Source organism: Neofelis nebulosa, chromosome 8 (assembly GCF_028018385.1).
Source record: "Neofelis nebulosa isolate mNeoNeb1 chromosome 8, mNeoNeb1.pri, whole genome shotgun sequence".
In the NCBI taxonomy this organism is placed as follows: domain Eukaryota; kingdom Metazoa; phylum Chordata; class Mammalia; order Carnivora; family Felidae; genus Neofelis; species Neofelis nebulosa.
The window spans coordinates 97,317,127-97,323,920 of NC_080789.1; the positions used below are offsets into that span (position 1 = coordinate 97,317,127).

The 6,794-nt window shown below is 41.8% G+C and overlaps 1 pseudogene; it reads right to left on the bottom strand.

Moving 5' to 3' along the window:
* Positions 1-5,219: 5,219 nt before the first annotated feature.
* LOC131519994 (ATP synthase F(0) complex subunit C2, mitochondrial-like) lies at positions 5,220-6,412 on the bottom strand (annotated as a pseudogene).
* Between the last annotated feature and the right edge of the window lie 382 nt (positions 6,413-6,794).

Consider the following 6,794-nt stretch of genomic DNA (forward strand, 5'->3'; position numbering starts at 1 on the left):
ATGCAAAATTGTACAACGAATTCAGAACAACTGTAATAGCATCCCCCTGTTATTTGCATTCTTATGAAAAGCAACTCACTCAGTCCCCAGGATCCTAGTTACACTATTTTTCTCAGATCATCTGACTAGTCTCCACCTTCGGAAAAAGCTCAGTATGGTGACAGCCTTAATCAAATGTTATGTAATTCTAGGAATGCGGCAGAAATTAATACTGATTATTAACACAAGCAAGATACGTATTGTGATTAAAATAAATACTGTCACAGCAAGTTCAAAAATTATTTTAGACTATAGATGAATGAAAGATTCTCTATCTGTGTGAGAGAAGGAGAGTTTATATAGAAAGTTTCTATAAAACAAGGTTGGGTAAAAAAAGAACTATTTATTGCTTATTGAAGTATATTTCTCCCCCCAAACAACGCGTAAGTTTGCTTTTAGCAGACTAGGACTATAGCAGGAACTGATTGTTGTGATACCCTCATAAGATGAGATCTTCAATCAAAAACTTATGTACTGAGATGTTAAAACGTCAAAACTGTCAAAGGAGACATTGATTCAATACGGAGCATCTCTACATTCCAGAATACTATTTGGATCATACATAAGTTATCTATGAAATGTCTATTTGGGAAACTTCAACAACAGTATGTCATTTACATTGCGGAAAGGATATTGCGGAGGGATTGACCCGTTATTAACCAGCCTTGAGTAGCCATAAACTTTGCCCGGAGAAGAGAAAATGTTTATAAATATTCTCATCAATAACTCTGGCAAAAATAAAAATTACTTCCACCTGAGTTTCATATGTTAATCTTTCTTCTCTGAATCTGACAGTGCAAGATACATATTGATTAAACCGATAGATTTAAAAAGATGTATATTGACTGCCTTGTAAGTTAAAGAAACAATAGACAATTAGATGCATAAACTGAAGCTTACATTCTTTTCAATATTGACTTAAAGAGTATCTGTCCCCACCACCCACCTATGCGCTGACCAATTTATTTAGATTTATTAGGCAAGGGAACAACAACAACAACAAACCCCTGAGGGCTAAAGGAAATCCTGGAAACTTCATGTTTGATGTCTTCATATTGTGGACCCTAGAAACTTGATCATCTACTCACATTACAAAAATAACACCTCAGTATCCAATTTCTCTGAATAACAGCCAGGCAAAGGATACTAAGGTGGAAATAGAAGCCATATTAGGAATATCTTACTGTACATACTTCCACTTACTGGCGTATTGAGGATGAAAATGATGTAGCCAAAACAAGTGGTTTAGCTTCTGAGATTATATTAATTCGGAGAAATCATGCAAAAATGATAATAACTCTGAGTTGAAAGAAGCATCTGTACTACTTCTTTTACTCCTGGTGTTTGGAGTAGAGTTTTTTAGGCTTACTCTAAGAGAACGAACGTAGCCAACTGGTTACAGAAAGTGCAGACAAATTACTTCTTTTTGTTTGTTTGTTTGTTTATTCATTTTGGGGGGGGAGGGGCAGAGAGAGAGGGAGACACAGAATTGGAAGCAGGCTCCAGGCTCTGAGCTGTCAGCACAGAGCCCCACGCGGGGCTCAAATTCTCAAACCGTGAGATCATGACCTGAGCCAAAATCGGTCGTTTAAGTGGCCGAGCCACCCTGGTTCCCCTTCCTTCTTTTTTTTTATTTCTTATTTAATAAGTACATACACACTCAAACGTTGAACATCTGCGTGTTAAGCATGACCCTGGGTGCTATAAATACAGATGAAATGTGATAAAGTCCATGCTCTCACATAATGCATAGTCATGGAAAACATTATGGAAGACTGATAACGATCAAGTAAACAAACTTAGGGTTATAAGTCATGACTGATGCAACTGAGAATAACTGGAGGAGAGGAATTGCTTTACATAGTGTAGTCAGACTAGACCTACCTGAGACACTGAGATTTCAAGCCGAAACTTGAGTCACAATTATAACCCAGTCATGCGCCATCTTGGACCAATAATATCCTGGTGAGTGCCAGTACCCTGAGGAGCAAGTGTTTGAAGAAGTAAGGGCAGAGTAGGACCAGAGCAAGGGGTGACTGGCATGATTGTAAAAAGCCATGTAGGTCATCAGAGGGAATTTAGATTTAAGTATAATGGGAAGGGGCACCTGGGTGGTTCAGTCTTCTGACTTCGGCTCAGGTCATGATCTCATGGTCCGTGAGTTGGAGCCCCGCGTCGGGCTCTGTGCTGATGGCTTAAGGCCTGGAGCCTGCTTCGGATTCTGTGTCTCCCTCTCTCCCTGCCCCTCACCCACTCACGCTCTGTCTCTCTCTATCAAAAAATGAATAAACGTTAAAAAACATTTTTTTAAGTGTAATGGGAAGACATCGAAGGAATTGAAACTATATGTAATATAATTTCACTTATATGTAGACTTCAGCTTACTTTGGTTATAAGAATAGATATGGTATGTGTTGAATGGGGAGGAGTACAATTAAGGGGACCAACTACTAAGTCATAGTATAGTAAGCGGTCCCTGTGAGAAATCATAATGGCTCAGATTTGGATGGTGGTAATAGACTTAAGACTCTTTTTTTAAGAGACACACACTTACTTTCCTTTAATTTTAATTTTTTTTTTTTGAGAGAGAGAGAGAGAGAGCTTGTGCACAAGTGGGGGAGGGACAGAGAGAGAAGGAGAGAGAATGTTAGGCAGGCTCCAGGCTCAGCTTGGAGCTAGATGTGGGACTCGATCCCACGACCGTGAGATCATGACCCGAGCCAAAATCAAGAGTCAGGCGCTTAACCCACTGAGCCACCCAGGCACCTCAAGACTTTAAAATTTAAATATTTTTATTTTTCTAAGTAATCTCTACACCCCACATGGGACTCTAACTCACAACCCCGAGATCAAGAGTCACAGGGTGCACTGACTGAGCCAGCCAGGCGCCCTGAGTTAGGACCTTTTTAAATGGATGAATTCTATATGTTGTACGGGTAAAGCAGATCAGTCTTATTACTTGGCTAGATGAAGGGAAGGAATTGAAGAAAAAGAAGATTCCGAAAACTTTTAGATTTTTTTTACGTTAGCATTTGAGGCGACACTGCCACCTAAAATGGAGTGGCAAATGTTAATAAGGGGTGGGAGGGCAAAAATAAAAAAACTATTTTTTTTAACATTTAACATTTTAGAGGTCTATGAAATAACCAAGTGAAAATGTCAAATAGATAGCTGAATATATGAATCTGTACCTAAGGATTGAAATAACAGATAAATATTTGGACATCATCAACATACAAATGGGATTACCTAAAAAAGTTATAGAGAAGTGACACCAGATCTAAACCCTGAGATATTCAAATCGTTGGAGGTTAAATTACAGAGAAAGGACCAGCAGAAGAAGACAAGAAAGAGCTCCGAGGAAGATGCGAAAAAAAGGACAGAATGTCTGGTAGAAAGGAAGCAAGATATGTCATTGTGTTAGGAGGAGGGAGAGGTCAGCTTTCAAATGATGTTGAGAAAAACAGTAAAGATGGGAAAACAAAGTCACCATCGGTTTTGGCAAGATGGATGCAATTGATGATCCAATGGCAAGAGCGATATTAGTGAAGTATAGGGACAGAAGCTAGGTTCCGTGGAAAAGGTTTAGGAGGGAATACAATATGAGAGAGCAGAGAGATGGTGAATGTATAACATTTTAGTAAGTTTTGTTATTAAGGAGAGTAGAGAACAGAACATGGGAGCAAGACAAAAATTTCGTGTTTTCACTGGTTTTGTTTTCAAGTTGGATGATACAGTGTGTGCCTGCAAATTGAAATGATTCAATAGAGAAAGGAATAATAGTATAGGAGAGGGGTAGTAATTGCTGGGGCAATGATGTTAAAATCATTATCTCTGACGTTAAAAGGTGGAACCCTCAGACCCAAGATCGGGCTCTTTAGGTGGATGAACCTAAAAATATGAAACGTCCAGATTTCCTGGAACCCTCGGGGCCAGCAAGGGCAAACCCTTACCACTTACAAGAGCAGGAGAGCGTCCCCACTCCTGAAAACTGTTCAATTGACTCCATTTGAGCCAAGTTAACATTTATTCTGCTCAAGAAATGCCCTGCCACTCCTCATTACTTCAGGACAAGGTTTCAACACAGCCTAATAAGGTAAGTGCAAACTTACCTAATAAGGTAAGTTCCAAAAGAATATAGCTTCAAGCTAATACTAGCACATGTTGTTAACATTATCAGCAGAAATAATAGAACATACTGGACACGGGTCTTGAGAGTGATGGATCAAAAGGTTCTCTTTATGCCGTCTGGGTATGGAGAATTTGTTGACCTGGGCACCCTCCATAATGATTTAGGGTTCGGATTCTGGCAAGGGCACATAAATCCAGCCCTAAAATTCTGTTGGGAAAGCTCCATGAAACTTGTACACAATGCTGGCCTCATGTATAAGGTAGAGTTGCTGCAATGCCATTGACATGGTATTAAGAAGGATCGGAAAGTTCAGGGAGATGGTAACGTCAGAAAGGGTTAACTACGTAAGACCCAAGAAACCACCGCCTCACTATGTTCTCCAGAAGATCCCTGCGGATATTTTCTTCCTGAGGCAACATGAATGTGCTGGTGAGGGGAACACTGGCATTACTGAGGACTCAATGATGGGATGTCCTCCGCAGGCCAGAATTGGCTGATGGGAGAGGCTGCCAGGAACCCGGGTTCCATGTACCCATGAATACATCGGAATTGCCTGTTGTAACACTGAACTAGCCTCACCATATTGAGCAGCAAGGCCAGCCAGAGTGCTAATCATCATGTATTGATCTGCAGGAATCTGTGGTCAGCATTAAGAAAAGTGATATTCCTAGGATTCAGAGAGATAGACAATCAAGTAAGGTGCTTCCTGGATTATGTAAGAAAAAAAAATGAATGCTAAGAAGTTACTGTAATGGAAAAACATTATTCCTTCTCAAGCTTCCAACTCTTAGTCACTTCACTTCATTGACTGAAGAAGAGGCTGGGTCCCACTGGGGAATGACGTTGCCAAGTTTCATGGTACATGCCTTCCCAGTTTCAATCCTCCCCAAAAGGAATTGCATTCAATTGACAGAGTAATTGGGACCTAGGGAAAGAGGTAATTACATTTTTTGAGAGTTGTTAAATATGAGATATGACCAGACGGTCAGATCAGAGCAACTAAAATGCCATCATGATCTTTCAGTGAGAGTGGAAGCCCCGGGGGGACAAATCCTTCTGTGGCTCCATTGGGTCTGCATACCCACCCCGTGGTCATCTACTTTGTTCTCAAGAACAGAATTGAGATGGATGTGCTTAGCTCCTATCAGAACACAGTCCTGAAGTTTCTTAAGTTTTGGGTAGATAGAATGTCTCATCGAGTGGATATCGGCAAGCTTTGTTTTGTTTTGTCTTTGTCTTCTTATTAACGCAGTATTTATTTGTCTTCTCTCTGTCAAACCCTGAGCCAACCACTTTCCCTAGGCAGCTTGGGGAGGCATAGAAAAAGGCACATCCAGGGCAGAAGAGACACAGGAAAAAGACCTATTGGAGGCGGAGACAGCTCCTTCACATGACCAAGAGGATGCGAAAGGCCAGCATCAGGCAAAAGAGCCCCAGCGGTTCTGGGAGGGCAAAGCCTGGAAGAGCATAGGAGAAGAGCTGTTGCTTCAGAGAGGGGTTCCTGGCATACCCAGTGATGAGGCTCCCAAACCCAGTCCCAGTTCTGGCCCCAGAGCCAGCCACCCCCACCAGGGCAGCCCGGCCCCAGTGAACTTGGCTGCTGTGTCAGTGCCCCCTTGAAATGGTGCTGGTTCAGAAGCTGCGGCTAAGAGTAAGTGAGGTCAGGGATGTGGGGCTGCCAAGCTGCTGAGCCTCTCATCTGTCGGCCTGTCTGGAATTAGCACCACTGCAGACAGTGTGGGGTTCAACAGCTGAGAGTTCCTCCTGATCAAGAGGAAGAGAGAGACGAACTTTGCACAGGCCTACATTTTCTGGTGATGAGGGCCAGGAGGGCTTCTCCGAGGGCAGAGAAGACGGAGCTGTAAGCTTTTGTCTTCCATCCTTCAAACACACGTACCAATTCGGTGCCAAAGAGGTAGAAACACACATACATTTGGTTTCTTCGTAAAGCAGCTCTTGCATAGTGAGGTGTGCATGATCGGGTTTTGGATCAGTCTGATTCTTGGCTCACTGGGCAGATGCTAGTGGAGACTGCAGTTTCTCTGCCTGCTTTGGAACCAACCGTATAACTCCACTTTAAAAGACAAAATATTGTACAGGTAACTAATTGTGAGTCTCAGTTCAGGCCCATTCTCACTGCGTACGGGGAAAATTCTTCCCCAAATGTAATCAGGATTTCCAAGTATCTAGAAAAGAACAAGGTGATTTGGTATTTAACTCCTGTGCGGTAAAATTTAAAACGTGTAAAGTTTACAGACAAGTACCCACACCTATTCTTAAAATAGGACTGGGCTGTAGAATCCTCTCTGTGACTGGCATTTAAGCGTGGCTGGAAAAAAAAAAAAAAGCTATTCTTAAACTGCTTGAATTTGTTGCCTAGAACTCTAAGTAGGGCAGAAGAACTTCATCTTTAGGGAGTGTTTCCTGTTCAGTTAGAATCACATGATTAAGCCCCCAAGGTCAAATGCATGCAAAACAACAACTTCTGCATTGTCCTCTTCAATGTCCTCAAGTGGTGCTATTCTTGGCACTGAGGATATGAAGGTACGTGAAACACTGTTCCTGTTCTCAAAGAATGCGAGATCTAATGGAAGATTTAGCTTGTACAAAATGATGGCCACTG